This window comes from Choristoneura fumiferana, chromosome 22 (genome assembly GCF_025370935.1).
Source record: "Choristoneura fumiferana chromosome 22, NRCan_CFum_1, whole genome shotgun sequence".
Taxonomy (NCBI): domain Eukaryota; kingdom Metazoa; phylum Arthropoda; class Insecta; order Lepidoptera; family Tortricidae; genus Choristoneura; species Choristoneura fumiferana.
Window position 1 is genome coordinate 13703450 of NC_133493.1, and position 7639 is coordinate 13711088.

A 7639-nucleotide genomic window follows, 5' to 3' on the forward strand; every position below is an offset into this window, starting at 1 on the left:
AAGAGATGTCCGCTATGAGGCAATCAAATTAAGATTGGTTTTGGAGTCTTTATGTATTTTTTTATTTCAACCCAAAAATTTTGTTACTTTTACGTCGATCCGGGTGACCGTAAAAGTAACAAAAAATTGGGTTGAAATAAAAAATACATAAAGACTCAAAAACCAATCTTAATGCTTATAAGTTATAACCTGCTTTCCGGAAACTGTGCAATCTGAGAAAATGTTCTATCTAAGACAGTGGGCTTTACAAGGCTATGCCTAACCATAAGCAAAATAGAGTTAAAGTACTTCAAGGTTCTTACATGTTGGTGAGTGTCGTTAATGACCTCTAGTTTGGCGGTGACCCTGGCGCGCGGGGGCACCACGCCGAGCCAGGCGCGCGCGGGCGCCAGCGCGGGGTGCCGCGTGGCGCACGCGCGCACGATGCGGCACGCGGCTGTGCACTCATCTGTCACCGTCGACAACCTGAACAAACAAACGGGTGACTGAATCTTCTAAAGAATTATATTCGCGGGGTTTGAATCCCGGCCGGGGCAGATACTCGTATTTGTATGAATAATACGAATATTTTGTTCTCGGGCCTTGGATGTTTAATATGTATTAAGTATGTATTTATCTATATCAGTATGTTTATCCGTTGCCTAGTGTCCATAGTACAAGCTTTGCTTAGTTTGGGACTAGGTCAATTGGTGTCAAGTGTCCCATGATATTTATTTTATTTATTTATTCGTATTTTCGTTCACCCATAAAATTTACGTGACCCTTATTTTCTTTGAGCAGTATATATTTTTTTAAGGATAACTCCCACATGCCTCTTCTTACTTTTTGGATTACCAAACCATGCTTACGTGACGACATCAGTCTCCGGGTACTCATTCGGCAGCGGCGGCAGCGGCACGCGCAGCGGCGCGTCGACCGAGCGCGCGGGCGTGAGGCGCGGCGCTGACGCCGATACCGCCGACACCCCCCACGGCGGGGACCCCAGCGCGTGCGCAGCTCAGAGCACCGTACAGCTGCGTCGCGCGGATTGACACGGGGACTGACGTCACCCTGAAAAACAAACAGCTAGTATTTATATGTGTCGTAAGATAGGACTTAGAGAGCCGGGATCCGACCCTGACCTGATCAATGTGGCATAACAAGTGGGATTCGGGCAGAGAATAAAACTATTTGAAGAACTAACAAAGTCCACTAATTGTGGTCAAGATATAACAAAAACACTACGACCATCACCGAAATCTTAGAAATGCAACTATCGTAACGATTCACAATAACTTAAGGAAAAGCCTAGTTAATAATAAGAAACGCGTCGCTGTCGACTCGGCCAGACTTCTTTACAAACTGACAATTGACGATCGCTTTTCCCGCGTCCAGATCTCAGGCTCTGTCAAGCGCGCCACGCATGGCAACACTGACTTTTCGTAAGTGCTATAATGCCAATCCTTAATAAACAACACAATGACATAGTAAATGACCATACAAGGACCATACTCATAATTCTACATATGTATTTACTAGAGTTTACCCGTGGCTTCGTACACGTAAATCATTAGATACAGCAGTTTAATTGAAATTCCGGGATTTTACTGGGAATTCCTGAAAATTACGGCGTGGTTTTAATTGAAATTGCATTAAGAGCAGAGGATCGTGGGTTCAAACCCCGGCTCGCACCTCTGAGTTTTTCGAAATTCATGTGCGGAATTACATTTGAAATTTACCACGAGCTTTACGGTGAAGGAAAACATCGTGAGGAAACCTGCACACAAACCTGCGAAGCAATTCAACGGTGTGTGTGAAGTTCCCAATCCGCATTGGGCCTGCGTGGGAACTACTGCCCAAGCCCTCTCATTACGAGAGGAGGCCTGTGCCCTGCAGTGGGACGTATATAGGCTGGGATGATGATGGGATGATGATGCCATATTTCGTGACTCTAAGCCCAACGATTAGCTTTTCGAGATTTTAACCCTATCCCGTGGGAATATCAGGATAAAAGTAGCCTACATGTTACTCAAGATGTCTAGCTATTTACATACCAATTTTGATTAAAATCCGTTCAGCCGTTTTGGCGTGAAAGAGTAACAAACACACACACACAAACTCAAACTTTCGCATTTATAATATAAGTAATTTTGCTTTATAGGTTTTTTTTATATCCAGTCGAAAATGAGCCATATGCTCAAATCAGTCTATGCATTCATCTCACTGCGCGCCTACGATACACCCTGATAACAAGGCTATCGTAATCACTAACCTTCTCGAGTGCGTCAGCGTCAGTATCGGAGGGTCCAAGACGAACCGCACCGGAGCCACCTCCCACCATACCTCCATCTGGCCAACAACCACCTCGCAAACTTCGTGAGACAAGCCCTGGAAACAAGTCAACACAACCCGTCATTAATAAGTTTTTGGTAAAAAATAACATTTTTAATACAAGCTTTTTTTGCAGACTGTACTTTTTGTTGACTGTACTTGTATTGTTACCAAAACTACATTTGAATACCAAATTTCAAGTCGATGCGATTAACCGTTGAAGAGTTCCGTCCTGTGGAGACGATCCTGGCTGGACTACCAGGATGTCACTACCAGATTATTGTATTATCACTAGATTTACATAAGTTTACCGAATTTCAAGTCGATCGGACTACTGAAAGTGGGTCAAATTTTGCAAGATTCGACCCAAATAAATAAACGAACAGGGCAATTTTAAAAAAAGCTTGTTAAAAAAACCTTTAATGACTATGTTAGTACGAACAATGAAATACCGGGTGTGGTCTGTAATATGAGCAAATAATTAATACATTGATCATACTCATCAAACTGAAACACATTGTTCAGCGACTTTTCAAAATAATTAGTTTTTTGATTTTTATTACACTTTTAAGTTTATTCGAAGAAGCAATGTAAAGCAAAATGCTTGATGTTTGTAGGCTAACAGGCGACGTCAGTTGTGTTCTGGGATGGCGTAGCAGTAGGTATTTAATTTGTATGAAAAATGGAGAATTTAAAGACCCCATTATTTTTGAAAGTCGCTCAACTAATGTTGTTCTGTTTGACGAGGACGATCTACGTTTTAATTTTTTGCTCGTATTACAGGCCACATCTGGTATATCTACACTTACACTCTAACTGGCAAATGCCTGGAGCTCCATCTGTGTAAGAATGGGCTACCCATTTTTTTTGCGACAGATTTATTATATCAAACAAAGTAGTAGATTTTTACTTAAAACGAGGAGAAATCCTGGGGCTTTACGTGCCAAGTTACCAACTGTACCACTGGAGAACCCAACCAACCATCCAAAAATCTTGATCGCTTGCATACGCCAATACTGAATGGCTTTCTTCCTTTTTTTAAATTCCCGTTTTTTAAATTATTCGTAGTTAAGAGTAAATAGCTAAGGTATAAAATATACCTAACTTGGAATATTCCGTACAAAATACGAAATCCTTAGAAAATATTACTTAATTTTTTCGTAATGGCTACGGACCCTATTCGGGCGTGTCCGACACGCTCGTGGCTTGTTTTTTTTGCTCCCGTTGTGAAGAGCATACGGTAGCCATTATTTTCATATCAGGATAGAAACGCCAATTGGTGCCATTACATCTGTATTTAACACATCACATCATAATTCTCTTTATTTTCAAATTAGCATATTTACCTTCGCATCACCTGGCCAGATTGTGCAGCTATCCCTTGTGGTTACGATTTGTGGCCTTAAGTCCGCCGAAAGCTGTCTTTGGGAATGTCTTTCAAGATCAATCTGAAACAGAGGCAGGAAATAAAATGGATTTGTTTGTATTTCTAAGCCATAATGTAAAGCCCAGCTAAGAAAATAAAAATGTGCTCAAATGGCTTGCAACACGCAATAATGGAATGGTGTAAAAATATGTTACGGATATACTTAAGTGCAACGACTAAAGTTTCTTTAGTACCTACCTGCAAGGGATAGATAATAGATATCATATTATTATAGTCATATTAATATTGTAAATCTGTTTAAAAATATATATACTTCGTTCAGTTTCTTGCCGGATTCTTTTCAACAGAGATTTTTCCGAACCGGTGGTAGTAAGTAATAATAAGTGCCTGTTATAGCCTAAATTCAATAAAGATAAATGTATTTTGACCTTGACTTTGGAACGTCTTTATTGCATGTAACTAACAGTTTTATACAGATCTAGTGAACCTTGTTTTTTTCATCGTATTTTATCGAATAAGTTAGTATTATCTTGCTTTTGTTTTTCAATCCATCCTTTACAAAAATTACGTAATTTAGTAGCTACTCTTCACATTAATTAGCAAGTAAGTGGCTTATGGAAAACAATAACATAAATAACCTAATAACATAAATAACATCCACGCCCCAGCATTCTGTATGCAAATCCGGACACGGAAACAAATGGACAATTTGAATTTCTGTCAACGGGATAAATTTGCAAACAGGCTTATTAGATTTTAAAGCCTCTACGGTTTTTTGTTGAAAGCGGACCGCGGTGTGTTTCTCTTTACTTGGCACTGTTCTGTTCACCGGTGTTTTTATTCAGATTGGCAAGCCTACTAATATTATAAATGCGAAAGTTTGTGAGTGAGTGAGTGAGTATGTTTGTTACTTCTTGACGCTGAAAACAGCTGCACGGATTTCGATGAAGTTTGGCAAAAAGTTATTTTATAACCTGGATTAAAACATAGGATACTTTTTATCCCGATTTTCTCACGGGGTAGGGATAAAATCTTGAAACAACAACCCCTGGGCTTTCAGTTATGAAATTTGACCATGACTGTTTTCAATGTAACGTTAATGAAGACAACGAATCAATTTTCAGGAATTCCCTCGGAAATTTAAAAATATTTGGAATATCGTTTCAGCTGGCTGGACCTAATGATTGTATTTACGTGTGCGAAGCCGAGGGTAAACACTATAGTTGTTTAATATTGCCAGCAGCAGAAGCAGTTGTTGTACTTAAAATTATCTAAACATTCTATTTTTGCACTAGAGTCGTGTGTATCATTTTGGGCACCGTAGCCGCTCATCCACTTCTGCTGCTGACTGACTATCATCGATGATGATAATTATACACAACGATGGTAACTGAAAGGCTAGTTGCCGTTAGTATCGCGAGGTTTTTTTTTGACAACTTTGACATCTTCCATCATAATTTTATTGAATCAGGCGTTACTTTGCGGAGATCCAACCCTAACGCGCCAGCCGTAGGTATAAATTTCAAGAATACCTTCCAGCACTCGACCAGCGAACGGACTGCGGCGGCGCGCGGCGTGGCACTGCGTAGTTTTGTCTTGCGAGGATTGGTTAGTGGCCGTGTAAATGAACGCTTGGCTGTGTGCGTGCGTTGATTCGGGCGCTAGTATGAAGTTGAAATACTGCCAATTACTTGTATTGTGACATCATTATCGCGACGAAGAGTCTGGAATCTAGTATTTGTGAGATACATTATACTCACAGAAGCACTGCCCGATGCGTCCCCCGGCCGGCGCCCGCGTCGGCCAACGCTCACGGTCACGGGACAGAGCTGCGCGCCGCCACAGACCCAGCCGCCGGCTGCGCGCACACCCCTTGCGTTCCGTTTGACGCGTTGTTTATCTAGAGAGAAAGAGAGAGATTATATCCAATCGTATAATACTGCGCCTACGTTTTATAACATTAAAATGCAAAATGAAACATATGAATGGACTGTAATTAAAAAGCAAACCGATATCGTAGGGACACCTACAATATTTGAAGAGTTTCCTCGGTTTCCTTAGAATCCAACGACGTCATAGTTAGGTTCACTAACCATTCGGCTATCTAGTCGTCAAAGTGATAAATATTGTATCCAAGTGGATCTTCAGTCATGTTAAAACTCACCACGTCACCTTTGGCTCTAGACTCTTTTGCTCCAGGACAGAGTCTCTCGCTGTCGTCCTCGTCTGCCACGCTCGCGCCTTCTGTGGCCAGCTCGTCCTGCCAGCACGAGCAGACACCCCAAGGTCTTGTGCTCCAATAGTAAGAGTAAGGCACTGGGCTGAAAATGATTGCAATGAAAGTCCTCGGAATAGACTGGGACTGGTGCATCAAAAGTTTAGAGAGGTAGAAAAAATTGGGAGCATCCACGAAGACAGCGCTACAAAGCGGTGGCAACCAATGTCCATTATTGGACGTTGTGTTGTCTGTAGAGTAGTACGTATATACATGCCCCAATAGACCTACAATGTAATAAAATTTATTTTCTCCAATATGCTTTGAAATGTCCGCCAAACTATCGCAAACATAGTACACGAAGTTCTTCCATAAAGACTGTCACAAATTAAATAAAATAAAATACCGAATAAATGGTAACAAAAGAAAATGGATGACGTAGCCAAAAAGCGCTCAGTAGCGCTTTAAGCTGTTATTTAGTTATACTATAACTTTTTTTATTAAGTTATTATTTCTACTGAAATGGCATTACGAGTCGTGTCGTGTACATTAAAAAAAAAACAAGTACTTATCGCGGGAAAGTATAAGGGCAACTTTTTAAAACCGTGCCTGAGCATTTAATTTAATATTTTTCTCAAAAATGTCCGTCAAAGTTGACATTATTCTTTACATATCAGAAGGTGAAGTGCATAGTTTATGGTCAGCGAAAAATTAAAAAGTTAAAAAGATTGCAGGCGCGTTAGCTCGTCAATAATGAAAGAGCGCGCCTGCAATCATCCACATTTTATTTTAAAGTTAAAAAGGCCATGGAAATTGGCACAAGTCGTATACAGCCAAGGCTAATGGCCGGTATCATATATTTTGTTGGAACTCCGGACTTTTTCTATTGGGTCTGAAATAGCTTGTGGTGTTTTCGGTGGAAAAATACACATGCAGTTTATTTTTAATGAACAATGGCGGGAAAGCATAAGAAAAATTGTGGAATAAAATTAAATTTTATAATATATTTTGAGAAAAAGTTTATTCTATTTCAGAATTATTTACCATTTTTGAGAAAAGCTTTATATTAGTCTCGGCTGGAATAGCAATTGCTGGCTTCGTATTAGTTAAACGGACTCGCAAGCTCGTCCGTTTAAAACTCATACTCAGCCAGCAATTGCCTTCTTCCAGGCCACGACAATAATCTACTATTAATGATTTTGCTTTATTTCCTCGCATTAAATATTGGAGAAAAGCACTATACATGCCTCAGCGGAAATGGCAATTCGTGGATTCGTATTCATTCGTGCATTCATATTACAAACTACTCATCCACGAATAGCTATTTCGCGCCCTCGGCAGTAATACTATTATTTATTATTCAATTTGTTCACATGGCATTTCATCGAACCAATACGCCGAGAGACCAGATTAATACAGATCGTACATTTTACCTGTGGTTGACAATCTGTACAGTGGCCGACAGTGGTCGGTTGGGGAACGCCGTGCCGAGATTCACGTAGTACTCGCAATCAGGATCATCATCACTACATATATCATAGTCTTTGTCTTCAGCCTAAAACAAAATAATATTTTTATTTAAAATCAGCTTTTTCCGAAGTTTCACTCGCGTACTAAGCTCTGATACTTGAACTTATCATCATCATCATCATTATGCTTTTTTTTGCTTTGCTTAGTTTGGGACTAGGTCAATTGGTGTCAAATGTCCCATGATATTTATTTTATTT